This window comes from Hypanus sabinus, chromosome 10 (genome assembly GCF_030144855.1).
Source record: "Hypanus sabinus isolate sHypSab1 chromosome 10, sHypSab1.hap1, whole genome shotgun sequence".
NCBI lineage: Eukaryota > Metazoa > Chordata > Chondrichthyes > Myliobatiformes > Dasyatidae > Hypanus > Hypanus sabinus.
The window spans coordinates 144,705,593-144,733,142 of NC_082715.1; the positions used below are offsets into that span (position 1 = coordinate 144,705,593).

Sequence of the window (27,550 nt, forward strand, 5' to 3'; positions counted from 1 at the left end):
CTCTGTAGGTGGGTGGGTCGGGATAATGGAAATGACATTGAGTCGTCAGCACACACTCTGTAGGTGGGTGGGTCGGGATCGGGATAATGGAAATGACATTGAGTCGTCAGCAGATATTCGGCAGGTGGATGGAACAAAAATAAAGTTTGTATTTAATCCAATCCAAATACTATAAACAGTTTAATTATTACAGCTGTTACACTATTCAAATTAGTGATGCATTTGGGCATTTGACTGTGCCCCATCATAATTGATTTCACAAGGAGCCCTTGGGAATATTTAATCATTAGTAAAATGCTGGAGTGTTCATTCAAAACTCACGGCTGTGTAAATAAGCACAAAATGTTAACAATTAACCCAGTCCCTTGCTAAATGCACCTCTTCTGGAAAACCACAAAACCCCCGAGGTCCTCCAGCATAAGCCTGTCCTGGCCAGCTTTTCCATGGGTGGATACATGGCCTGTGGCCAATACCATTCAATCATCTTCCATCTGACTTCACATTCTATCACCTCCAATCTGTAAAATAATGCCACACTGTCAAATCTGCAACGGGAAATGATGGGAAGACCTACAGTAAGTTGCTCATCTCCTATAAATACAGAGGGAGATGTATGTGTATGTGAGAGAGGGGGGATGAGGGTGACAGTGTATGAGAGAGGAGGAGGAGAAAGGGGGTGTGGAGGAGGGAAAAGCAGATAGATGTTGACAGAGAGAAAGAGTTAGGAAGATATAGAGTGAAGAAAGTAGATTTATAGAGATATAGAGAGAACAACAGAGATGCGGAGAAATAAATAGGTAGATTTCAAATTTAGAGAGTTGTAAATGGAGAGACATGCAGAGATACAGAGTCACAAAGACAGAGATACTGGGAGGAAGATAAAGTCAGAGATGCAGATATGTATAAAATGACACAACGAGAGATACCGAAAGACCATAAGACAGATGGAAAGATATAGAGAATGAGACAGAATATTATTGAGAGAGAAATATTGAGAGATGGAGAGATAAAGAGATGTAGAAATATAGACAGGCGGAAATACAGAGAATGAGCGTTTCTGAATTGGATATATAGAAATACAAAGAAATGGAGGGAAAATATGTACTATTAAGAAATAAAGAGATAGAAGGATAGATAAAGATAGAGAAAGAAAGGGAGAGAAGTGAGCATGGCAGTGCTAAAGAGGTGTCACTCGCCTGATAATCTTGCATGTCAGAGACCAGGTTCTACTGTAGACATATGAGCACAGTGTAGCAGTGAAGGGGTGCTGTCTGGATGCAAATGCCAAGCTGTTTATTGTTTACCTTTGCTACACACCCCACATGCATTTTGAATTATATTAACTTATTTATGGTGATATATGTTTTGTGGCTGCGCTGTGGTTCAGAACAATGTTGTTTTCATTTGGTTGTGTTTCTGTAGTCAGGGGACGATAAACTTGAATTTGAGCTTTGGGTTTTGGGTGCCATCTTAGACTGAGGATCCAGCTACACTCTCACTGCACGTAAATGACATGATAACAATGTTTCACAGCAAAGCCAATATCCTTGCTAGCAAGTTTGCTAGAGCTTTGCTAGTGGTTTAAACCAATATGGTAGGATGATGGGAGGATAGAGCTGAGGATGAACCAGCAGGTTTTCAAGTAGATGATGGATGTAACATGAATGTTAGGAAGTACAAGCCAAAGATTGTGAACAACTGCAGACAGAGAAACAATTTAAATTGTACCACAGAGGCAAGATTCATAAGGGTGAAGAATGCAGGACTGAAGGTGCTATATTTAAATACATGTAGCATTCAGAATAAAATAGACGCACTCATAGCGCAAATCGAGATTGATCAATATGACGTGGGCATCACAGAGTTGTGGCTGAAAGAAAATCATAGTTGTGAGTTTAACATCAAAGGATATACTTTGTTCTGGAAGGACAGTCAGGAAGGCATAGGCGGTGAAGTGGCTCTGATGGTAAGAGATGGAATAACATCTTGAGAAAGAGGTGATATAGGGTCAGAGGATATTGAATCTTTGTGGGTGGAGTCAAAAATCTGCAAGGGTTTAAACAAACCATGATAGGAATCATATATAGGCCTCCAAATAGTAATCAAAATGTGGGGTTGAGATTGTAAAGGGAGTTGGAAAAAGCATGCAATAAGAACAATATCACAATTGCAACGGGGAATTTCAATATACAAGGTGATTGGGAAAATCAGGTTGGTGTCGAATTGCAAGAGACAGAATTTGCTGAATGCTTACAGGATGGCTTTTTAGAGTAGCTTGTGCTTGAGCCAACTCAGGAAAAGGCTATCTTAGATTGGGTGTTGTATAATAACTCAGATATTATTTGTCAGCTTAACAGAAAGGAATCCTTAGGAGGCAGTGATCATAATATGATTGAATTCATACAGAATTTGAGAGGGAGAAGCACAAGTCACATGTATCAGTCTCACAATGGAATAAAGGGAATTACAGAGGCATGAGAGAGGAGCTTGCTCAGGTGGATTGGAGGAGGATACTGGTGGGGAGACAGCAGAACAGAGGTGCTGAAGTATCTGAGAATAGTTCACACAGTGCAGGATAGATATGTTCCACAGAAGAAGAAGTTCTCAAATAGCAGGGCTCATCAACCATGACGTTAAAGACTGTAAAAAAGTCAAGGAAATGGCATATAAGGGAGCAATGGTGAGTGGGAAGTTGGATGATTGGGAAAATTTTAAAATCCAACAAAAGTCAACTAAAAAAGTTATAAGGTGGGGAGAGATGACATATGAGGGCAAAGTAGCTAATAATATAAAGCAGGATACTAAAAGTATTTACACTTATATATAGAGTAAAAGGGAGGTGAGAGTTAATATTGGACCACTGGAAAATTATGCTGGTGAGGTAGTAGTGAGGGAGAAATAAATAGCACTGTGGTAGACACTAGCTGTATGCCAGAGGTCCGTGAGTGGTAGGGAGCAAGAGTGAGTACCATTGCGATTACAAAGAAAAAAGTGCGAGGCAAGCTCAAAGGTCTTAAAGTGGATAAGTCAGCCCGACTAGATGAACTACATCCCAGAGTCCTGAGAGAGGTTGCTAGAGATAGCAGATGCATTGGTTATGATCTTTCAAGAATCACTTGGTTCTGGCATGGTCCTAGAGGACTGGAAAATTGCAAATGTCACTCCACTCTTAAAGAAGGAGGAAGACAGAAGAGCCCAACCTCAGTGGCTGGGAAGGGATTGGTCCAATATTAAGCATCTTTTGGGGTACTTGGAGACTAATGATAAAATAAGTCAAAGTCAGCTTGGCTTCTGTAAAGGGAGATCTTGCCTGACAAATTTGTTAGAATTCTTTGAGGAAGTGATAAGTATGGTGGACAAAGGAGAGGTCGTGGGTATCATTAGGTCTTCAATGATTTAGATAGTAGAGTTGATGGCTTTGGGACAAAGTTTGTGTATGATATGAAGATAGGTGGAGAGATAGCTAGTGCTGAAGAAGCAATGCGATTGCAGCAGGATGTAGACAAATCTGAAGAATGGGCAAAAAGTGGAATTTTTTGACAGATGGACTACGGTGTTGGGAAATGCATGATCATGCATTTTGATAAAAAGAACAACATTGCAGACTATTTTCTAAATGGGGAGAAAATTCAAACGTCAGAGATGCAGAGGGACTTAGGAGTCCTTGTGCAAGACTCCTAGAAGGTGAATTCACAGGTCGAGCCTGTGGTAAAGAAGAAAAATGCAATGTTGGCATTCAAGGGGAATAGAAAATAAAATCACTGAGATAATGCTGAGGCATTGTCAGACTCCAGTCAGGCTATAGTTGGAATATCGTCAATGGTTTTGGGCCACTGATCTCAAAAAGAATGTATTGCCATTGGAGAGATTCCAGTTGAGGTTCACAAGAATAATTCTTGGAATTAAGAGGACAATGTATGAGGAGCATCTGGCAACTTTGGGCCTGTACTCACTGGAATTTAGAAGAACGTGTGGGGTTTTACATTCATGGGGATAAGTCTGGTAAATTCCTAGCCAATCAGCTGAGGCGTTCCAAAGCCAAACAACATATTACAAAGATCCGGAAGGAGAACAGAGGCTTTACATCGGATCATTTAGAAATTAATGACGCATTTAAAAATTTTTATTCTCGGCTTTATTCTTCTGAATCTCTGAATGACAATATCTCTGTTGATCAATTTTTACAGAATCTGAATATCCCCTCACTTTCATCTGATTTCAAAGCCAAACTCAATGTGCCTATGTCATTAGAAGAAATATCTACTTCAATTTCTGCACTGTCCTCAGGGAAATCTCCTGGACCTGATGGGTTCCCTGTAGAATTTTATAAATCATTCTCTTCTCTTCTTTCTCCTCAGTTACTTTCAGTATTATCTGACTCGTTTAATTACGGCAAATTGCCACCCTCTTTCAGTGAGGCATCTATTATTCTTCTTTTATAAAAGGGCAAAGACCCAACAGAGTGTTCCTCGTATAGGCCGATCTCTCTGCTCAATGTTGATGTAAAGATCTTAGCTAAAGTTTTGGCTCATAGATTAGAAACCATCATTCCCTCCATTATCTCTGATGACCAAACAGGCTTTATTAAAAACCGTTTCCCTTTTTTAACATTCGCCGTTTATTTAATATCTTATACTCACCACCAACTGGGATTCCTGAATGTGTTATTTCCCTCGATGCGGAGAAAGCATTTGATCATATAGAGTGGAACTACCTTTTTGCAGTTTTAGAAAAATTTGACCTTGATCAAAGTTTCATCTCTTGGATCCAATTGCTGTACCTGTGTCCTACTGCCTCTGTTTTAACCAACTTTCAGAAATCCCAAGTATTTAATCTCAAACGTGGCACCCGCCAGGGATGCCCCTTAAGTCCCTTTCTCCCTGATTTGGCTATGGAACCTCTGGCGATAGCATTTTGAAACTGCCCTGAATTGACTGGGATTTGGAGAGGGGGTGTTGAGCATAAGGTTTCTCTCTATGCTGATGACTTATTACTCTTTCTCTCAAATCCATCTATATCCTTACCTCTAATGTTTTCACTTCCTGACCAGTTTAGCCAGATCTCTGGCTATAATTTACATAAGAGTGAACTTCTCCCAATTAATAAAGAAGCACAAGAACTACCATTTCATGATCTCCCTTTTAAAGTAGTCCATAATCAATTTACTTATCTTGGAATTACAGTCACAAGGAAGTTTAAAGATCTCTTTCGTGAAAACTTTGCCAATCTTTCATATGCTATAAAACAGAGTCTGGTACGATGGTCACCTCCATCTATGTCTTTGGTAGGTCATATTAATGTTGTTAAAATGTATGTTCTCCCCAAATTTTTATACCTATTTCAATCTGTCCCAATTTTTATTCCTAAATCTTTATTTGATTCCTTAGACCCTATTATTTTGTCATATCTGTGGCAGAATAAGCGCTCTAGAATTAATAAAATCCATCTCCAAAAATCTAAAAAAGAGGGTGGCATAGCTTTACCTAACTTTCGTTTATATTATTGGGCAGCTAATATACGTTGTGCTACCTTCTGGTCTTTCTTCCATGGCCAACCCGAATGCCCTAACTGGGTGGCGATGGAGCTGAGCTCCACTAAAGAATTATCTATCTCTGCACTTCTTGGCTCTGCACTCCCTAGTAGTCTGCCCAGATCAATAGCTAATCCTCTTGTTAGACACACTTTGCGTATATGGGCTCAGATCAGGAAATGCTATGGTTTCCAGGGGTTTTCCGTTTCCAGCCCTATTGCTCATGATCACTTTTTCTTACCTACTACATACGATTCAGCATTCCAGGTTTGGTATAGGAAGGGCATTAGACATTTTGAAGATCTTTTCATTGATAATCACTTCGCTTCTTTTCAGCAGCTCTCTGTTAAGTTCAATCTGCCCAATGCTCATTTTTTCAGATATCTCCAAATCCGACACTTTATTGCTCCTTTAATTCCTAACTTTCCTGAAATGCCTGCGAAAAATGCTATGGACCTATTTCTTTCCATGAATCCACTAGGTAAAGGCTTAATATCAATCATCTGAGATAAACTAGCAGCCTTACGACGGGCCCCCATGGATAAAATCAAAATGGCCTGGGAGCAGGATTTAAATATCTCCTTATCTGAGGAGAGCTGGGATTCAGTTCTCAAATCGGTTAACTCAACCTCTCTTTGTGCTCGCCACTGCCTTTTACAGTTTAAGATTGTTCATAGAGCCCATTTGTCTAAATCTAAACTATCTCGATTCTACCCTAGCGTTAGTCGGCTCTGTGATAAATGGAAGAGGGGCGTGGCCTCTCTCATCCATATGTACTGGTTCTGTCCGAGCTTGGAGAAATTCTGGAAAGATGTCTTCACTACGTTATCGTGTATTCTGAATCAGCACCTAGAACCAAACCCCTTAATTGCTCTGTTCGGTTTTTGGGGCGAGACAGATTTATGTCTGGGTCCGACCAAATGCCAAATATTATCCTTTGCCTCTCTCCTGGCTAGACGCTTGATCCTCCTCAGATGGAGAGATGTTGCCCCGCCCACTCATGCTCAATGGCCTACCGACATCATGGCCTGTCTGGACCTCAAAAAAATTCATTATTCAGTTCTCAATTCGGATCTAAAGTTCCATAAGGTCTGGGGACCTTTTACCGAGTACTTTCATAACCTTCCTCTTGGCTAGGTTTTTTTTTTCTTTCTTGCTTTCAGCTCCTTTTTTTTCTGGTAGAAGGCATTATTACCCTCTGTTGCTGAGTGTATTCACAGTCTGGGAGTTTGGCTGTCCCGACTTATACTCTCTATATTGTGTTGTGGTTGGTCTGGAGTTGTTGTTGTTTTTTCTTGTGTTGTGGGGCTTGGGGAGGACACTAAGCTTACTTGTCTTTAATTCAGGTGCTTTTTTTTTGCTAAATTCTCTTCCTTTGTAGCATATTGTTATTGTATGCTTAATTTTGCACTGTTTTAATGTTCCTCATTGGGATTTGGGGTTTTTAATTTGTAAAATGTTTTGAAAAACTAATAAAAAATTTTTTTAAAAAAAAGAACGTGTGGGGATCTCATTGGAACACACCGAATGTTGAAAGGGTGGATGTGGACAGGGTGTTCCTCTGGTGAGGGTATCCAGAACAAGAGGGCACAACCTCAAGAGTGAGGGGCAACCTTTTAGAACGGAAGCAAGGAGAATCTTTTTTAGCCAAAGAGTGGTGAACCTGTGGAATGCCCTGTCACAGACTGCAGTGGGGGTCAGGTCTGTGACTATGTTCAAAGCAGAAGTTAATGGATTCCTGATTGGTCAGGGCATCAAAGGGATATGGCGAGAGGGGTTGAATGGGATTTGAGATCAGCCATGATGAAATGGTGAACCTACTCGAGGGGCTGAATGGCCTGATTCTGTGGCTCTGTCTTATGACCATAACCCACACCTCGCGTGGTCTATCTGTAACTCTCGATCCCTGGAAGCCATGCACAAAATTCTTATGAGGCCTCACTGATTGGAAGTGGGGAGGTGTTTCCCAGTCACAGGCAAACAAGGCCAGACTAAGTTGAAGTGGGATGTGTTTCTCAGTCTGGGTTATGTCAAACCAGTGGTCACAGTCTCTAAAGAATTCCTTGAACTTTTGGGTTATTTGGGAGGTAGCTCAATAAAATCTTGATTAGACCACACTTGATGTATTGTGTTCAGTTCTGATTGCCTCTTTATGGGAAGGGTGTTGAAGCTATAAAGAGGGTGCAAGGGAGATTTACCAGGACACTGCTTGGATTGGAGTTGCAGATCTTCTGAGGATAGATTGCACAAGCTTGGGCTTTTCTCTTTGGAGCAGAAGAGGATGAGGAGTACGAGATGATAGGAGGCAGAGATCAAGTGATGGCCAGAGGTATTTTCTCAGGGTGGGAAAGGAAAATAGGAAAAGGGGAGGGGCAAAATTGGAGGAAAGTATAGAGGGGGGTATCACAAGTAAGAGATTTTTTTTGTTTTTACACACTGAGTGGTGGGTGTGTGGAATGCTCTGCCCAGGGTAGTAGTTACGTTAGGGACATTTAAGAGAATCTTAGAGGGGCACATGAATGATAGAAAAATGAAGGGCTATGTGGGAAGGAAGATCTAGATTACTCAGATTAGGCTAAAATGTTAGTACGGCATTGTGGGCTGAAGGGTCTATACAGTGCTGTAATGTTCTACAGTATGTTCTGTGAGAAGATGCTTCTTCAACCAGAGGGTGGTATATCCCTGGAATTCTCTTCTGAAGGCTGTGAAGGGTCAGTTACTGTGAATATTATAAACCAAGATGAGTGAGGGAATGTGCTGGGAAGATTGGTATACCTCGTTCTCAGGTGAGCCCGCTGAGGGGACCAGTTGGAAAAAAAACACAGGTGGTAAGCCGCAACAGCATGTTAGTGCAAATGCATTTTTTTTAGTGCCAGAGGAACAAGTGCAAAAACTGCCCGAAAGTTGTGAAGAGAAAAATATTTATAAGCAGACAAATACTTGTATAAAACTTTACAAGTATAACAGAGGCTTTCTCCACGACATACATTATCATTAATTTTCCGCTATAACTATTCTCCAACCTCCACATCTCTCGACTCCAGCAAAGCCAGACTGAGGGTTTAAATCTGCAACCTCTGTAAGGACAGATGACAGGGGCATAAATACCATCGGATGAAACATGCCCAGGTATCATCCCTGCTGAAGATGGCAGAGTTTACAACCGGCATTGCGATGACAATCAATACCTGTACCCAGCTGGAAGCCCGAGAAGAGTTTATTCAGCATATACGCTGGGAAAACACTGGATCCCTTTTCTATCAATACCACCACCCCACTTCACCATTTCCCATCCCCCTTGTGTTTCTCTCTCCCCTTCCCCACTGCCTTTTAAATCTACTCAGCTGTTTTACTCCAGTCCTGTTGAAGGGTCTCGGCCTGAAACATCAACAATACTCTTTTCCACTGATGCTGCCTGGCCTGCTGAGTTTCTCCAGCATTTTGGAAGAACCAAGAAATTCTACAATTGGTTTGTGGGGAGGGGATTATAATCACGTGACCAGAACAAAATAATTATTTCATATGAAGAATGGGAATATTTTAAAGGAGGGTTCTAATAGTCCACAGACATCTTCGACAACAAATGCCTTAGTTAAACCCAAAGATCTTTATCCACATGCTCAGATGGATATGACAGAATAATGCCTCCCCACCAGTGGAGTTGCCTGTGTAGGATGTGGTGTGCCTGCTCCCACTAACACAGGCATTATTTTAGGATGCCCCAAATGGTTCCTTGGGCCTTTTGGGGCTGTCCCACTGTCTACAAACTGAGGTAACGATGTGAGTGAAAATAAATGAAACTGTGTGGGATGCCTGTGTCCGGAATCCTTATTTTTTATCAGTTATAAACCAGCAGAGCACGTTAATTGAAGGGATTGTTTTGATTAGCCAAGCTAGCGATTGTTTTAGTGTTGGGGTGTGTAAGTGGTGACCTCCCAAGAACTGCAGAATGAGAGGGCAAAGTGTGTGAACTGCCAGGGACTGAACAAGGAGAGAATAACTGGGCAAAGGGGCAAGGTCAGTGGGAGAGCTAGTATTACCAACATGTTCTGTCACATTGGTCCCTATAATTTCATTAAATGGCCAGGTAGACGAGAAGGGGTGAATGATTTTTGTGTTTCGAATGTTTATCTTATTCATTTTATAATTAACTCTCAATCACTCTCTGAAGTGTTAGATCTATTAATGAAGCAGATTGGTCATTTGTGGTTCATGGACAGCTTCTATCCCACTGTTATCAGACTCTTGAATGGACTTCTTGTATGATAAGTTGGACTCTTGACTTCACAATCTACATTGTATGATCTTGCACTTTATCGTTTACCTACACTGCACTTTCTTTGTAGCTTTTACATTTTATTCTGCACTGATACTGTTCCATCTCATTCTAACTCAATATACGGTGTATTGATTTGATCTGTATAAACTATGTAAGAGAAGCTTTTCACTGTATCGTGGTACATGTGACAGAAACAAACCAATATCAATACCAGTGCCTTGCCTTTGACAATAAAACTTAGATTTGAACCTTCCACCTACCAAGTGCCTTAACCTCCAGTAAGAATACATCAGTCACTGTCTTTCATAACCCCTCAATCAGCTCTTTGCCTGGGTTATCATTTACCCCCACCATAAATCGGTAACTGCTGCTTAAGTTCTCTGAAGAGTCCTGAGTGAGCCAGATCCAAGACCTTTCCCGTACGTCACTGAGCCCCCAAGGCCAGCTGCCAGACATGCTCATTCCCCTGCTTTGTCACCACAGCCCAGAGCTTTATTCAGAAAGTTCTCAATAGTTGAGAGACAAGAGACTGCAGATAATGTCAAATTGAGTTTATTTTCATGTATATTTGAATGGGGAAGAGGGTTGGAATGTTCAATTCTAGAACCCTATGAACTCAGTCATTGGGTTAATTCAAAACCTGTACACTCAGTGCTCACTTTATTAAGTACACCTGCTTGTTAATGCAAATGTCTCATCAGTCAACTATGTGGCAGCAACTCAAAGCATAAAAGCATGCAGATATAGTCAAGAGCTTCAGTTATTGTTCAGAATGGGGATGAAATGTGATCTAAGTGACTTTCACTATAGAATGTTTGTTGGTGCCAGATGGGGTGGTTTGAGCATCTCAGAAATTACTGATCTGGAATTTTAACACAGCAATCTCTAGAGCTTACAGAGAAAGGTGTGGAAATACAAAAAATGCCCAGTGAATGACAGGTCAGAAGAGAATGGCCAGACTGGTTTGAGCTGACAGGAAGGCAGCAGTAACTGAAATAACCACTCATTTTAACAGTGTGCAGAAGAGAAACTCTGAATGACAACATGTCGAATGTTAAAGTGGATGGGCCACAGCAGCAGAAGACCATGAACATAGACTCAGTGGCCACTTCATTAGATACAGGGAGTACTTAATAAAGTGGCCACTGAGTGTATTTCTGAACAATAAGTGAAACAAGGGATGCAGGGATAATTGAGGAAGATTGGGCAGGTGATCAGTCAGGATCTTAATGGACAGAGGAGCAGGCTTGATGAACCAGATGGCTTAAAGGTTAAATGCTAAAGATTAGCTTTATTTGTCGCATGTACATCGAAACATGCACTGAGATGAATTGTTTTTATCTATAACTAGTTCAATCTAGGGATGTACATGGGGCAGCCCACAAGGGTCGCCATGCTTCCAGCGGCAACGTGGCATGCCCACAACTCATTAATCCTAACCCATATGTCTTTGGAACGTGGAAGGAAATTGGAGCATCTGTGATAAATGCACACAGTCATGAGCAAAATGTGCAAACTCCTGAAAGACAGTGATAGGTACTGAAACTTGAACTTCAGATCGTTGGTGATGTAAAGCTTAACACTAACTGCTATGCTACCATACTGTCCCATAAGAAGCTTACTCGAGCTTGGACCCTTACCAGTTTGCTTATCGCTCAAATCAGTCCACTGATGATGCCGTAGCCTCTGCACTCCATTTCATCCTGTCCCATCTCGAAAATGGTGCCTCATATGTCAGGAAGCTGTTTATTGACTCCAGCTCCATGTGTAGTATGACCATCCCTCAGAAGCTAGTGAGTAAACTGGCCTTATTTGGTGTCAACACCTCTCTCTGTAATTGGACCTTGGACTTCTTGGAAGAAAGGCTGTGTTGGCAGGAATACCTCCAGCTCCGTCACTCTGAGCACTGGCGATCTGCCCAGCCCACTGCAGTTCGTGCTGCTGATGCAGGACTGTCCGGCTAGTTTCATTTGCAACCGAATCATCAAGTTCACTGATGATGCAGCAGTAACTGGCCTCATCAGCAACGATGAAGAGACAGTGTACAGAGAGGAGGTGGAGCGGCTGGCACCAACATAAATCTCAATATTTCAAGACTAAAGAGATCATTGTGGACTTTAGGAAGATGATGACCACTCCTCACAGCACATCAATGGCTTCTCCATGGAGAGAGTTAGGAGCACCAAGTTTCTGGAAGTGCAGATAACAGACGATCTCAACTGGTCCCTCAACACCACCTCAACAATCAAGAAAGCACAGCAGCTTCTTCACTACCCGAGGAGTTCGAGGTGAATGAAGCTCTTCTCCCCACCCCACCCCCCCAAACCAATTTTTACAGGAGCACCATTGAGACATCTGACAACAAGACCTTACAAAGGATTATTAGGATTACTGAGAGAGTCATTGAGGTCTCTCTTCCACTCATTTGGACCTGGCAGGTTTCACTATCATACCTCCTGAATCGCAACATGACCATGTGTTTGTGTGTGTCAACACATCTGTAGATGAGCCAAAGGCATCTGCTGTTACTCCGAGCTTGCTATGGTGGTTTTGGTGAATTCTGGGGGAGGGGGGACTGTGTTAGGGTAACATAATGTGTAACAGATGACACATATTGTTCATAATAGAAGGTGGTCTACAATAATCCACAAACACTGTTATTGCACTTTTGCATTCACTTTGAGAAACGGCGACCGACATAATGAGGTCAGTTTAAGGCGACTGCTCTTGGTTTGTTTGTAATGGAAGTAAAGTACTGCAACTTTTGATAAGCATATAAAACGATTCTTGCATGTTTTATTCACAAAATCCTACAGACTCACCAAAGTTTCATACAACATACTGTAACATCTCAAATGTTGGTTGAAATCTGTGAGCTTCATCACTTTCCCCACCAAATTGTGTGCATTTCTGGCACAGTTAGGGCTTAGCCTTTTAAAGCATGGCTCAGATTAGTAACTCCTGATTGGTAAATGAAGATTCAAAGCTGAAACATTCACCAAATGAGAAGTCATCAATCTAAGCAGTTAATTCTCCACTGTTGTTTTCTGGCCTGCAGTGTATTCCCCAGCAAGCAGTACACAATTCACAAAGCAGAGGACTAATTCTTGAATTCAATGGGAGAAGAATCATCAACAATAGCCACTCCGGCTGAAAACTGGTATGTCCCTGCCTCAGGTTTCAAGTTCAAGTTCATTGTCATAGACCTAGGTTAAAATACCGCAGAAGTTAGTGCTTTACAGTAACAGCACCTTACATAACAAATAGAACAAATATGATTTACATAAGCATTAATTAACATAAAATTTACATGACAGAATAAATATAATGCATGAATGCAAGTTGATCCAATATACTTTGTCTGAGGCAATATTGGTTTTTAGTTTGGTTAAAAAACAGAGTGGCAATGCAGAACCAGCTGCTGTTGGAACTTGATGTGTGGGTCTTCAGGCTCTTGTATTTTTTGTCTGATGGTAGCAATGGAGAGAACCCATGCCTGGATGGTGGGGTCCTTAATGACGGATGTCACCTTCCCGAGATGTCTCTAGTAAACGTCCTCAATGATGGAACTGGCTAGGTCCCACACCTTCTGTGTCCTCTTGGGTTCCTATACATGGGAGTTCCCTTACCTGGCCATGATGCAACCAGTCACAGTGCTTTCCTTTCAATCAGCGTCTTTTCCAGAGTGTTGCTGTGTTTTCATACAATGCATTGACAAAACTTGATAGATAATGCACTATAAAATCATTCCATCTTTGAATGCTATCAGCTTGGTATTGCGACTGCTCCTGATGTGAGCACAAGGAACTGCAGATGATTGTGGACACAGCTCAGTGTGGGGACCAGCCTCTGGTCTGTGGACTTTGTCTACACTTCTCGGTGCCTCAGTAAAACAGCCGGCATAGTCAAAGATCCTACTCACTCCAGACATTCTCTGTTCTCCTCTCACTGATCAGGCAGAAGATTCAAAACCCTGACAGCACCGACCACAGGCTCAAGGACAGTGTCTATGCTGCTGCCATCACTCTCTTGAATGGACCTCTTGTCTGATAAGATGAACTCTTGGCCTCACCATCATTAACCTCTAACTTTATTTTTATATAATTCTTTATTCTCTATAATTGTTGATTGTTATTTTGCTGCATGTTGCACTCTGACTATACATGTCAATATATTTGGCGTATAATCCTTGATCCTTGTCTCCAGTGTATTGGGGCAGTATTGATCCCTCAGTCAATAGCAACTAAATAATTAATATGGTTAATCAGCCATTGTACTTCATGATTGGATCAGGACACACTGTTGGTGATGTTCTCACCTTTCTGAAGCACATCTTTGCTGTTTCAAAGGCTCCATAAATAGAATGTTGCTGCATGGGATTTTGACAGAGAGAGCCCTCATACACATGTTAATTCATGGTACAGAAAGCCGAGACCTGTGAATGTCCATATTGTTCTCTGGTTTGAATTTGCATCAGAATCAGATTTAATATCATTGGCATCTGGTGAGAAATGTGTTGCTTTGTGGCAGCAGTACATTGCAATGCATTAAAAAATGACAAATTACAATAATAAATAAATAAAATTATACAGATGGTGGTAATGAGAAGAGGGCACGTCCGGGATGGTGAGGGTCCACGATGGATGCTGCCTTCTTGAGGCATCAGCTTTTGAATGTGTCCTTGATGGGGGGGAAGCTAGTACCATGATGGATCTGCATGAGTTTACAATCTTCTGCAGCTTTATCCAACCCAATTGGCACAATTCCTCTTGTGTTGTAGTATTACAACGTGTGGCACACAGACACAATGTCAATTAGAGGAGATCACGGCTCGTTGCTATACATCTTGTTGCAAACCACAGTTCCTATGCAGCTGGGAGTGGTGTCTCACTACAATGGCTGTCCGTGGATTGGATTGAATTATGTTGTTCTGTATGCACAGGGGAAAGGCCTCGATTCAAATACTTTCTGACATATTTCAGAATCTGCTTGAGCTAAGTCAGCAGAAATGAGCTTGTGAGCTGTCAGTGGAAAAAGGATCCTCTCTGAATCAATGGAGGCTGCGTGGAGTTGAACAAGTGTATCACTTTACATTGAGCCCATCTATTCAAACATCTCCTGATGCCTCATGCCAGACTTTACGCCCAGAGCCCATCCTCTGCATCCATTCGAACATCTCCTCCTGATGCCACATGCCTGCTCTGACGATAATAACAGTGATGTCATTCACCAATTCTGCTTGGACTGACATAATAATGCTATTTCAGGTTAACGCATAGAATCACAGAGCACTACAACATAGAGACAGGCCATTTGGCACACACAGTCCATGCTGAACCGTTATTCTGCCTAGACCCATCGACCAGCAGTCAGATCATAGCCCTCTGTACACTCACCCCCCCCCACCCATGTTCTTATACAAAGCATCACTTGAGTGATACAATTGAACCCGCATCCACCACTTCCACTGGCATCTTGTTCCATGCCTGCTCTACCCTCTGAGTGAAGAAGTTCCCCCTTAGGCTTTCCTTAAACATTTCACCTTTCACCCTCACACTTGTGGGAATTGAGTGTTTTTTAAGCTTTTAATAAGGTATTAATTGAATTAATGCAAGAATAAAATGTAATTACTATATATGGTGTCTGTCTCCACCAACTGGGGGCAAAGTGGCATAGCAGTTATATAACGATATATCCCCTTTAATTTTCCTTGGCTAGGTGGTAAGTAAATTTGATATGCCTGTAGCGTTTAATTGGCACTTGTAAGTTCTCAGGAATTTGCCTTATCTCAGTATAGAAGTGTCAGCCTCTGCAAAACTTGCCATCTTGTCTTTGTCTTCATCTCAATCCTTCTCTTTAGTTTATATGCTCGGTATCTATCTGTTCCTTTGTTTAACCTTAAAAATAAATCACTGTGAAGCAATAAGTTTTCACTCATTCTTGGACTCCCAAAAAGAATCTGGAGGTCAAAAATTCACCAGATTCCACACACTCAACATTTCAGAAACAGCTTCTTACGCTTAATTCCATTCAGGTTTCTGAATTGCAATAAATCCATATACACAAACTCAATATTTCTTTCCCTTTTTTTGCTGTCTGTTTGCACTTCTTATTTAAGTTAATTATATATACGTAAAATCCTGGTTAAGATTTTTACTGCTATGCTGTGGGTATTTCACTTTAGCAGGGCTGTGAGAGAAGTCTGTTCTGCTTTCAGCTGTGTGGTTTGAGCTAAAGATAAGAGGCTATGTTGTTCCCCTTAGGAATGTTGTGTCAGCCAATCAGGATGAAGGATTTAGGAGACAGTTCCAGAGAACGTTGGGCAGAGAGGCTTTTGTGATGGACACTGGTGTGGGTCAAGGTCTTTTTTTGCTGGAGCTAGACATTTGGACTAGGTTAACTCTAATGGGCCTTTTTATTTTTTTCTTTTCTTTTTTTCTACCATCTGTTTGACAAGGCTGACATTTGTAAATATACTTTCTTACAATTGTATGCAGTGTATGATGTTATTTCTTGCTGATGGCTATTTGCATGGGGGCAGTACTTACATGGTATTGACACAGATTGGGGTTTGGGTCAGTAAGACATCCCAGCTTCCTGGTTTTGCTGCGACCCAAGTCATACCGACCCTGGACGTATAGTCTGATAAAGGTGGTTCTCTCACCTCTGGGTCTAGTGGTTGTTAGCGAGTGCCTAATGAACACATCTCTCGAGACAAACAAGAGAAATTTTGCAGATGCTGGAAATCCAACCAACACACAAAATGCTGGAGGAACTCAGTAGGCCAGGCAGCACCTATGGAAAGAAGTACAGTTGAAGTTTTGTACTGAGACCCTCCCAAAACATCAGCTGTAATTTTTCCACAGATGTTGCCTGGCCTGCTGAGTTCCTCCTGCATTCTGTGAGTATTGCGTCTCTAAAGATGCCCGGTAAAGAGGGGTTTCATATATACCTGTGGATTTTGATTAATTGGGATGTATTGGGACAAGTACATTTTGTCCCAGGTAAGCGGGTGCCCCAGTGAGCTGAACTTTCATGGAAATAGCTATAAAGATATAAAAAAGACAAATTACCATTTAATGAGTAACACATTATGTATTTAAATGAAAAACAGAACAAGTTAGAACACACTCAATACCACTACAATAATACTAGGCTGTTTGTTAGTTCCTAATAGTTATCAGCAGAGGAATTAATATAGTGTGCGCTGTCATGTTCTTTTGATTGACTGTAAATGGACTAACTCAGCACAAACATCCTTGTGTAAAGAGTGGACTAGCTTCATACAATCTTTAATGATTTCATCTTCCAAATCTTCATTTTCATTGTAATATTCAAGATGATTGTTGAGACCTTCAAATTCTTAGTTGTCCCTTACTTGTTGAAGTAGTGAAGTCATTTCATTTTTACTTCTGGCCATTTCTGGCATCTCCGAGCCTGATTTCTTGAAACCACAGTGAGAAAAAGTTCTCAATTGTCTTACTGCTTATTTCTCACAACTATCTGCGACAAAAACCACTGCTTTTTGAACACAAACCCTTGCAGCTAACATTATTTAAGAACTGTTTGCTCTAAGCACAGCAAGTGCACATGACTGGTGCTAGGTAGGAGTTGTTTAGCCACAATCTCCTGTCCCAATTAAGCAGACAGTGCCCCAAACAAACAAAGCGAACCCCAGTTATTGTCCCAATTAGTTTTTATTCTATAAGAGTTGACCCAAGTAAGTGGCTACCCCAATTAACTGGTGACTCAATTAACAAGAATCCACTGTAATTGTAATTAATCTTATAGTTTATAGTTATATAATCTAATTTTATCGTTCATTATGTATTACAATGTACTGCTTCTGTGTAACAACATTTTTCTAACCTATGACCTATGACTTCTAATTCTAATCTCACCCAATAGTGGATAAAGCCTGCTTGCATTAACTTTATCTCTAACCCTTTAATTTTCTATACCCCTTTCAAATTTCTCCTTATTCTCCTACTCTCCAGTATCACTCCTCATCAGAATCAGAATTAGAATTAGGTTTACGGCAGTATTAAAATGAAATGCATGATAAATAAATATGGAGAACAAAACAAAACTGAATTACATATATATATATATATATATATATCCAAGATTGAACCAATCCATTGTTTCATGGAGGTATGGTCTGTAAATTCCAGGTCATAATATTCCAATGTCCAGGAAACAGTTCCCAGCTTGATAATTTGTTTCTACCAGGTATAAAACAGATCCAGCTTTGCTTTCAAATTCATATCTTTTAACTCTGGTACTGAATCTAGTATAGTTTCATGTCCAGACTTCTAGATTCTGATCGAATTCAATCAAAACAGAAACCACATGTGATATGACAGTGTACTGGCTTTGAATTTTGCTGTGAGATATTGCTACACATTGTTTAATTTTCTGTTATCACAGTTATTTCTTTATTTCTTCAGGGGACACTGACATCAATGGCATTTATTTCCCTCCTCGAGTCATTCTTGAACTCAATGGTTTGTGAGACTGAGTATATTTAGGAGTTGATTGCATTACATTTCATGCCCAGAGAGCAGATCCAGTGAACATTGGCAGATTTCCTTCCTTAAAGGATGTTAATGAGCCAGATGGAATTTGACCACATTTGAATCATTTCACAATCACATCCTGACAAGGGTTCTTTATCTTTCTCATTCCTTCAGCCAGGCCGTGACCCAGTGGCAGTGGGTAAAATCAAGACTTTGAGCACACATTGTCTTAAGCAAGCTCACATGACACAAGTGGGGGTTCACCAGTGCAGCAGTTAAACCCCCACATTAATTGCCCACACCAATTTACAAGATCAGGATAGCGCAGCCAGTCATGTCAGTCCACACCCCAGGGACCCAGGGGCCACAGTAGCAAAGTGGTTAGAGTGTGCTTTAGCATGCACAGACAATCACCAATTGGGTTCAGACTCGCTGCTGTCTGGAAGGAGTTGAGACCGCCTGGTTTCCTCCCACATTCCAAGGACGTGTGGGTTGTGGGATGGCATCAACATAGCAAGCCCACCATGTTCAGCAGAACAACACAAGCCCAAACAACAACAAGAGAAAAATAAGCTCCTATCCTGCCGACCCACCACACACAGACAAGCGGATATCACCAGAAAGGTTTTTTACACAGAGTGGTGAGTGCGTGGAACAAGCTGCCAGAAGTGGTGGTAGAGGCAGATACATTAGAAGCAAATAAGAAACCCTTAGACAGACGCATGGATGATAGAAAAATGAATTGTTATGCAGGAGAGAAGGGCTAGATTAATACTAGATTAGGTACAAAGGACTATAATAGGAGTTAGTTAGCTGCTGACTGTGTATCCAAAGACGTGAGTTTTTCTGGGGCCAATTCTCTGGGCACAGAGCGTCGATAAAACGTCGCAACAGACTTTTAATACCGTAATCAGCAAGTTGTTTGTTATGTCTCCTCTATTGCTGTGAAACAAGGACACCTCTTTTTCCCTTAGTAGGTAGAGAGAGAGCCTGTGGTATGTCAAGTTATTGGGGGAACGAGTAGTATTTGGGGTACAGTAAGTCTGTGTCTTTCTTGATGCTTTGCTGCATCTTTGAGTGCTCGGTGGAGGCAGCCGATCTTTTTTTGCTGGTGGGGACAGGGGGTCGTTGCTTTTCTGCTGCTTGTGCCTGGAAAGGGGAGCTGGGGCGGGGGCTTTGGAGTTCTAACGTTTAACTGTTATCTGTTCTTTGGGGCACTCCTCTGTTTTCATAGACTTTGCGAAGAAAAAGAATTTCAGGATGTATATTGTATACATTCCTCTGACATTAAATGTACTTATTGAAGTCAATACCAGAGGTTGAAGACTGAAGTCAGTGAGTCTGGAAGCTGAGGTCCAAAGGTTGATGAATCCAGAAGTTGAGGCCTGATAGTCAAAGCCTTCGTGTCAGCGTACCCCACAGTCAGAGACCCGATGCGTACGAGTCTGCAAATGTGTCCAGGTCCAATACCTGCTAGCTTTGAGAGTCCAGGGCCAAGGACTCAGGAGACGATCTATCCCGGGATTGTGGGCTGTCAGTGTGGGTGAGAGGGAGGAAAGGGGCTCGTTTTGCTTTTGATGTTTTGTTGCTGCTGTTGTGCTGATATTGCTTGTGTTGTTCTTCTGAGCAACGTGGATCTGCTATGTTGGTGCCAGAATGGGAGGTGACACTAGCAAGTTGCCCAGCACATCCCTAGTCTGTGTTGGTTGTTAATGTGAATGATGCATTTCACTGTCGTTTTGATGTATATGTTTTGATAAATAAATGAATCTGAATCTGATTGGAGATTCCAACAAAGGGACCTCATCACTCCCATTCACAACCTTGTCATTCGCATTCACAACTTCATTTCTTCTCTAGCCCTAGATTTGCTCAATAGTTCCCCTTTGATTCTCTTGCCTCTTAACTACAATGGGGGGGGGGGATAGTTTTTATAAGAGCTAATGGCTTTTACAGGCACATCTTTTGGCTGTAGGAAGAATCCAAAGCTCCTACAACAATCATGATCTTGAGAAGAACATGCTGAAGGGGAACAGATGAACCATTAAATTTTTATCCAAACTACAACCGTATGTCTGTTACATTTTACATCTCTTGGGTTTGGCTTATTCACACCAGAATAATCCACTAAAGGTATCACAAACTGACCCTTTCTTTCTATAGAGGTGGAGTTGGGAGCATCCTGACATGCTAACATCCTAATCTTGATTGGCACTTGATTAGTTCCAAGGGTTTAGATGGGGCGGAGTTTGTTAAGTGTGTCCAGGATGGATTCCTGTCACAGTATGTTGACAGGCCGACTAGGGGGAATGCCATACTAGATCTAGTATTAGGTAATGAACTGGGTCAGGTCACAAATCTGTCAGTGGGTGAGCATCTGGGGGACAATGACCACCTCTCCCTGGCCTGTAGCATTTTCATGGGAAAGGATAGAATCAGAGAGGAGAGGAAAATCTTTAATTGGAGAAGGGCAAATTATGAGGCTATAAGGCTGGAACTTGCGGGTGTGAATTGGGATGATGTTTTTGCAGGGAAATGTACTATGGACATGTGGTCGATGTTTAGGGATCTCTTGCAGGATGTTAGGGATAAATTTGTCCCAGTGAGGAAGATAAAGAATGGTAGGGTGAAGGAACCATGGGTGACAAGTGAAGTGGAAAATCTAGTCAAGTGGAAAAAGGCAGCATACATGAGGTTTAGGAAGCAAGGATCAGACGGGTCTATTGAGCAATATAGGGTAGCAAGAAAGGAGCTTAAGCAGGAGCTGAGAAGAGTAAGAAGGGAGCATGAGAAGGCCTTGGCGAGTAGGGTAAAGGAAAACCCCAAGGCATTCTTCAATTATGTGAAGAACAAAAGGATGACAGGAGTGAAGGTAGGACCGATTACAGATAAAAGTGGGAAGATGTGCCTGGAGGCTGTGGAAGTGAGCAAGGTCCTCAACGAATACTTCTCTTCGGTACTCACCACTGAGAGGGGACTGTGAGGACAATATGAGTGAAGTTGATGTTCTGGAGCATGTTGATATTAAGGGAGAGGAGGTGTTGGAGTTGTTAAAATATATTAGGACGGATGTCCCCAGGGGCCTGATGGAATAGTCCCCAGGCTGCTCCATGAGGCAAGGGAAGAGATCGCTGAACCTCTGGCTAGGATCTTTATATCCTCGTTGTCCACGGGAATGGCAGCGGAGGATTGAAGGGAGGCGAATGTTGTCCCCTTGTTCAAAAAAGTTAGTAGGGATAGTCCAGGTAATTATAGACCAGTGAGCCTTACATCTGTGGTGGGAAAGCTGTTGGAAAAGATTCTTAAAGATATGATCTATGGGCATTTAGTGAATCATGGTCTGATCAGGGACAGTCAGCATGGCTTTGTGAAGGGCAGATCGTGCCTAACAAGCCTGATAGTGTTTTTTGAGGAGGTGACCAGGCAGTGGATGTGATCTACAGGGATTTTAGTAAGGCATTTGACAAGGTTCCACACGTTAGGCTTATTCAGAAAGTCAGAAGGCATGGGATCCAGGGAAGTTTGGCCAGGTGGATTCAGAATTGGCTTGCCTGCAGAAGGCAGAGGGTCATGGTGGAGGGAGTACATTCAGATTGGAGGGTTGTGACTAGTGGTGTCCCACAAGGATCTGTTCTGGGACCTCTACTTTTTGTGATTTTTATTAACGACCTGGATGTGGGGGTAGAAGGGTGGGTTGGCATGTTTGCAGATGACACAAAGGTTGGTGGTGTTGTAGATGGTGTAGAGGATTGTCTATGATTGCAGAGAGACATCGATAGGATGCAAAAGTGGGCTGAGAAGTGGCAGATGGAGTTCAACCTGGAGAAGTGTGAGGTTCAACCTGGAGAAGTGGAAGGACAAACTCCAAGGCAGAGTATAAGGTAAATGGCAGGATACCTGGTAGTGTGGAGGAGCAGAGAGATCTGGGGGTACATGTCCACATATCCCTGAAAGTTGCCTCACAGGTAGATAGAGTAGTTAAGAAAGTTTATGGGGTGTTAGCTTTCATAAGTCGAGGGATAGAGTTTAAGAGACGCAATGTAATGATGTAGCTCTATAAAACTCTAGTTAGCCCACACTTGGAGTACTGTGCCCAGTTCTGGTCGCCTCAGTATAGGAAGGGTGTGGAAGCATTGGAAAGGGTACAGAGGAGATTTACCAGGATGCTGCCTGGTTTAGAGAGTAAGGATTATGCTCAAAGATTAAGGGAGCTAGGGCTTTACTCTTTGGAGAGAAGAAGGATGAGAGGAGACATGATAGAAGTGTATAAGATATTAAGAGGAATAGACAGAGTGGACAGCCAGCGCCTCTTCCCCAGGGCACCACTGCTCAGTACAAGAGGACATGGCTTTAAGGTAAGGGGAGGGAAGTTCAAGGGAGATATTAGAGGAAGGTTTTTCACTCAGAGAGTGGTTGGTGCGTGGATGCACTGCCTGAGTCAGTGGTGGAGGCAGACACACTAAAGAAGTTTAACAGTCTATTAGACAGGTATATGGAGGAATTTAAAGTGGGGGGTTATATGGGAGGCAGGGTTTGAGGGTCAGCACAACATTGTCAGCCGAAGGGCCTGTAATGTGCTGTACTATTCTATGTCTATGTCTATGCTGCATCAAAGTGTGATACGGAAACTGCATTGCGGCCGACAGGAAGGTTCTACAACAGGTAGTTAAACTGCCCAACCCATCACTGGGACCAGCCTACCCACCATCAAGGACATATACACAGAATGGTGATGGGAAAGGGCCGCCAATATTATGAAGGATCTACCCACCCTGCTCATGGACTGTTTGTCCCACTCCCATCAGGGAAGAGGCTACATAGCATCCATGCCGGGAGCACCAGACTCAAAAACAGTTTCTTTTCCCAAGCAGTAAGAGTGATCAACATGTCCACCCACTAACCCACCCCACCACCACTACTCATTTCCTGTCTGAGTTACCTTATGTTCTGATACCGAGTTTCACTTTATGTTCATATAATCTATGTAGATAAGCTAATCTTATGTTTTCTATATATTGCTGTTTTATTGTATTCTTTATGCTTATTATGTATTTTTATGCTGCATTGGGTTCAGAGTAACAATCATTTTATTCTCCTTTTAACTGGTGTACCGCAGAATGATCATAACTAATCTTGAATCCTAAATCCTGGATCTTTAATTCATGTACCCTCCAGCTCCATCAGATCACCTTTTTATTTCCTCTCCGGAGTGAACAGACCTCAGATTTATGAAGCCCCCTGTGTAACTAAGTTCTTATGAAAGTGGAATTCATAATTATGATCAGTACCTACTCAGATCTGTTGTGAGAGACACAATTTTGACATCATTACGATCTAATAGTGATCTATTCAAGGTCCCACAGTGAACAAAGTACGGCATGTTTTCTTAAAACAGCGTGAGTTTATCAAACAGCCAGTGAGCTTCAGAGGTCCTGGCTTGGAATGTCTGCATGAGTACTGTGGCTATCAGAATAGGTCAGTCTGTAGGTTGTGGAATCAGTTCAAGAGTCAGGGTGAGTAAAGTTATCCTTGCTGTTTCAGGAGCCTGACGGTTGTAGGCTTAATAACTGTTCCTGAATCTGCTGGTTTGGGATTGAAGTCTCCAGCTTAATGTGGGTAGTGAGAAAAGGATATGGTCTAAATGATGGAGGTTCTTAATGATGGATTCTGCTTTCTTGTGGCAACAGTCCATGTAGAGTTCTCAATTTCAAAGCAACAGGCCATAGATAATGTAGTCAGTAGTGTAGCAGTTAGTGCGACACTTACAGCTCAAGGTGCAACAGAGTTTGGAGTTCAATTCCAGCATGGTTCTGTAAGGTGTCTCTGGACATCCTCCTTGTGGTTTCCTCTGGGTTCTAAGGAAATCAACTTACAACCCTCTGACAGGAGTGAAAATGTTTCCAGTGGCTGAGGTGCACCATATGCTGTTTGCAAAATACTGTACCAGTAAGACTGAATCATAAAGAGTAAATATTCTGAACTGTCACAGTCCTAGATTTTTCAGCTATGTCTTCTTTTGGATCAACATGAATGGTGGAGAAGACAGCATGGGTGAAAGACCAAATTCTACTCATACCACCATAGAGTCATAGAAAAATACCCTATATCTTGTGCTCGTGTGATGTTATGGTCAGCAACATCTATTCCCTTATCATTTAGTAGATACTCTACATTTCTGTTTCATGCATCAAACCTGATAACCACTTTTTTAACATTATACTCCATCTGCTACATCTTTGCTCACTCACTCAAGTTGTCTTTATCTCCTTGAACCCTCTCTCACACCAACTCATGATCCCACATAGATTTGTATTGTCAGCAAGCTTGGATATATTACACTTGGTCTCCTCAAACACATCATTTATATAGATGGTCAATAATTGGGGCCCAGGGACCAATCCTTTGGTTATCTCACCAGTCGTAGCCTACCAACCTGAGATCTGTTTGTTCACTCTCTGTTTCTGTCAAATAACCGAATCTCTATACATATCAGTATATTAACTGTATGTGCTGTGATCTTCTTAACCAGATCTCTTCTGTCGTACTTTATTGGAACTCTTCTGAAAATCCATGCACACCTTATTTCAAGAGTGATACTCCCAATGATGGTAGTAGGAATCTAGGAAGTGGGGATGGGGGTCCTCTGTGTTGGAATGAGAAACTCATCTTGGGATTAATTGGACACAATGGTTGAAAATAGGATTGTGTGTGAGGTGGATGCAGAGTTTGTGTAGAGAATACAGATCTTTGTGTGCTCTAGCTGTTGGATGTTATGTCATATCCACGATAGTGTATCAGACAAACCAAATAAAAATTCTCAATTTTTTCTCTACATTTAAATAGTGTACCTGGATAAATACGTTGAGCAACACAAACAAAATGCTGGAGGAACTCAGCAGGTCAGGCAGTATCTATGGAGAGGAATAAACAGGCCAAGATCCTTCATCAGGACTGGAAAGGAAGTGGGTAGAAGCCAGAAAAATAAGGTTGGGGGAAGTGAAGGAGTATAAACTGGCAAGTGACAGGTGAGACCAGGTTGAGGGGGTGGGAGGGAAGGCAGATGATTGGTGGAGACGGGGGAAGGTAATACCAATACTATGAGAAGCTGGGAGGTGATAGGTGAAAGAGGATGAAACTTACCTGCTGCACAGAACTAATAAAAACAATAAATTGTCTCAGAGAGCTGAACCCAGATTCAAGTACTAAGCATTACACTGAACGAGTAGAGCTCTCCACTGTCTGTAGAGACAGCCTTATTTGGAATGAATGACAAACCCCAGTGCCAGTTGGATACATGACCCTGCTCCATTGTGTCCTCACAAGAAGATAATGTTTCAGATGCAATCTCTGCAAGTTGTTATTTGCAACGTATTCTGCAACTGAATTGATGAAATGAAGCTCTGTGCAAGGCTTTGTTTGCATGCTGTCAGTGATAAGATTACAATATAGGCCATACTCAAATCAGCCAAGCCAATTGCACTTAAATTAACATTGGTTTGAACCCTACCTCTATTAGCAAGATTTCACAATGTATTTAATGGAGAAAGATAGCATTCTTCTCAAAAATCAGATTTAAAGGTCTGTATCTGGGTGATGACACAATTGGTTTATATGTGAAAAAACTTAATATTGTGATGTATTTTTCATATTTAGACTGATCAGATGTGTTACTGTGGTGTGGAGAGGATTCCTCTAAGTGTAGTTCCAAGGTAGATGGATGGCATGGTGGCAATGCTCTATGGTGCCAGTGATTGGAGTTCAGCTGTTGTTGCTGTCTGTAAGGGGTTTGTATATTCTCCCCATGACTATGTGGGGTGTTTCTGAGTACTCCAGTTTCTTCCCACCATAAATCAGATTCAGCTTTATTATTACTGTCATGAGTGGTGAAATGTGTTGTTTAGTGGCAGCTGTACACAAAACATTCCTATAAGTTGCAATAGAGAGATAGATTTTAATGTGAAAGAGGAGAGTTGTGGTAGTGTTCATGGACCATTCAGAAGTCTGATGGCAGAGGAGAAGAATCTGTTCCTAAAATGTTGAATGTGGTTCTTCATGCTCCTGTATCTACCTACCCATTGATGGTAATATTGAGAAAAGGACATGTCCTGGATGGTAAAAGTACCAACATCAACATTCAGGACACGTCCTCTTCTCAGTAACGGATGCCACCTTCTTCAGGCATCCCCTTTTGAATACGTCCTTGATGGTGAGGAGACCTGCTTCCATGATGGAACTGGTTGAGTCTTCAGCATACTGCAGCTTCTTTCATTCCTGTGCATTGGAGCCTCCATACCAGGCAGTATGGACTGAGACCCTTCATTGACCCTTTACTCCTCTCTATAGATGCTACCTGACTTGATGAGTTTCTCCAGCACTTTGTGTGTGTTCCTTCGCATCTAATAAAATCACAATCAGACAGCTCTATGGTAGTGCAAGAGGTGGTCCACAATGTTCCACTGCTGAGGGAGGACTAGGACTGTGCCTGTTGGTTTATGAACTGAATGGTTGAAGGGGAGTAACTGTACCCTAGCTTAGTGGTGTGGGACTTCAACCTTTGGTAACTCCTGCCCAACAGTAGCAGTAGAAAGAGAGCACAACCGGGATTCTGGGGATTCCTGATGAGAGATTATACCTTCTTGAGGCAGTGCCTCTTGTAGATGGTGTGATGAGGGCTGTGCCGGTGATGGACCACACTGCTAAACTCCAGTGAGTACAGACCTAGAGCCATCAAAAGTTCCTCCTATGATAACCCTTTCATTCCCAGGATCATCCTTGTGAACTTCCTCTGAACCCTCTCCAATGCCAGCACATTCTTAGATGAGGAGCTCAAAACTGTTCATAATAGTTTATGAACAGTGCTTCACAGGGCCTCACCAGTGCTTTATAAAGTCTCTGCATCACATTCCTGCTCTTGTATTCTAGACCTCTTGAAATGAATGCTAACATTGCATTTGCCTTCCTCACCACTAACTCTACCTGCAGGTTAACCTTTAGGCTATTCAGCACAAGGACTCCCAAGTCTATTTGCATCTCAGATTTTTGGGTTTCCTCACCATTTAGAACATAGTCTGCACTTTTATTTCTACTACCAAAGTGCATGACCATGCATTTTCCAAACATGCCAGTAGCTTTCCTATAATGCCATGAGCTCTTAACTTTTAGCTCTTAAATTTTTGTCCCACCCCTTTTCCTATTTTCCTTTCACACCCTAAGAAAATATCT

General features: G+C 41.9%; 1 long non-coding RNA gene across 2 annotated transcripts in view; it reads left to right on the forward strand.

Moving 5' to 3' along the window:
- Positions 1-368: 368 nt before the first annotated feature.
- LOC132401196 (uncharacterized) overlaps positions 369-27,550 on the forward strand; it is a 45,958-nt gene continuing 18,776 nt past the window's right edge. The window contains exons 1-2 of one of the 2 annotated variants that reach the window (XR_009514527.1): positions 369-575; positions 12,868-12,969. This is a non-coding gene — a long non-coding RNA (uncharacterized LOC132401196). The remainder of the gene's footprint in view (positions 576-12,867; positions 12,970-27,550) is intronic. The other variant, XR_009514526.1, reaches the window with a different exon arrangement.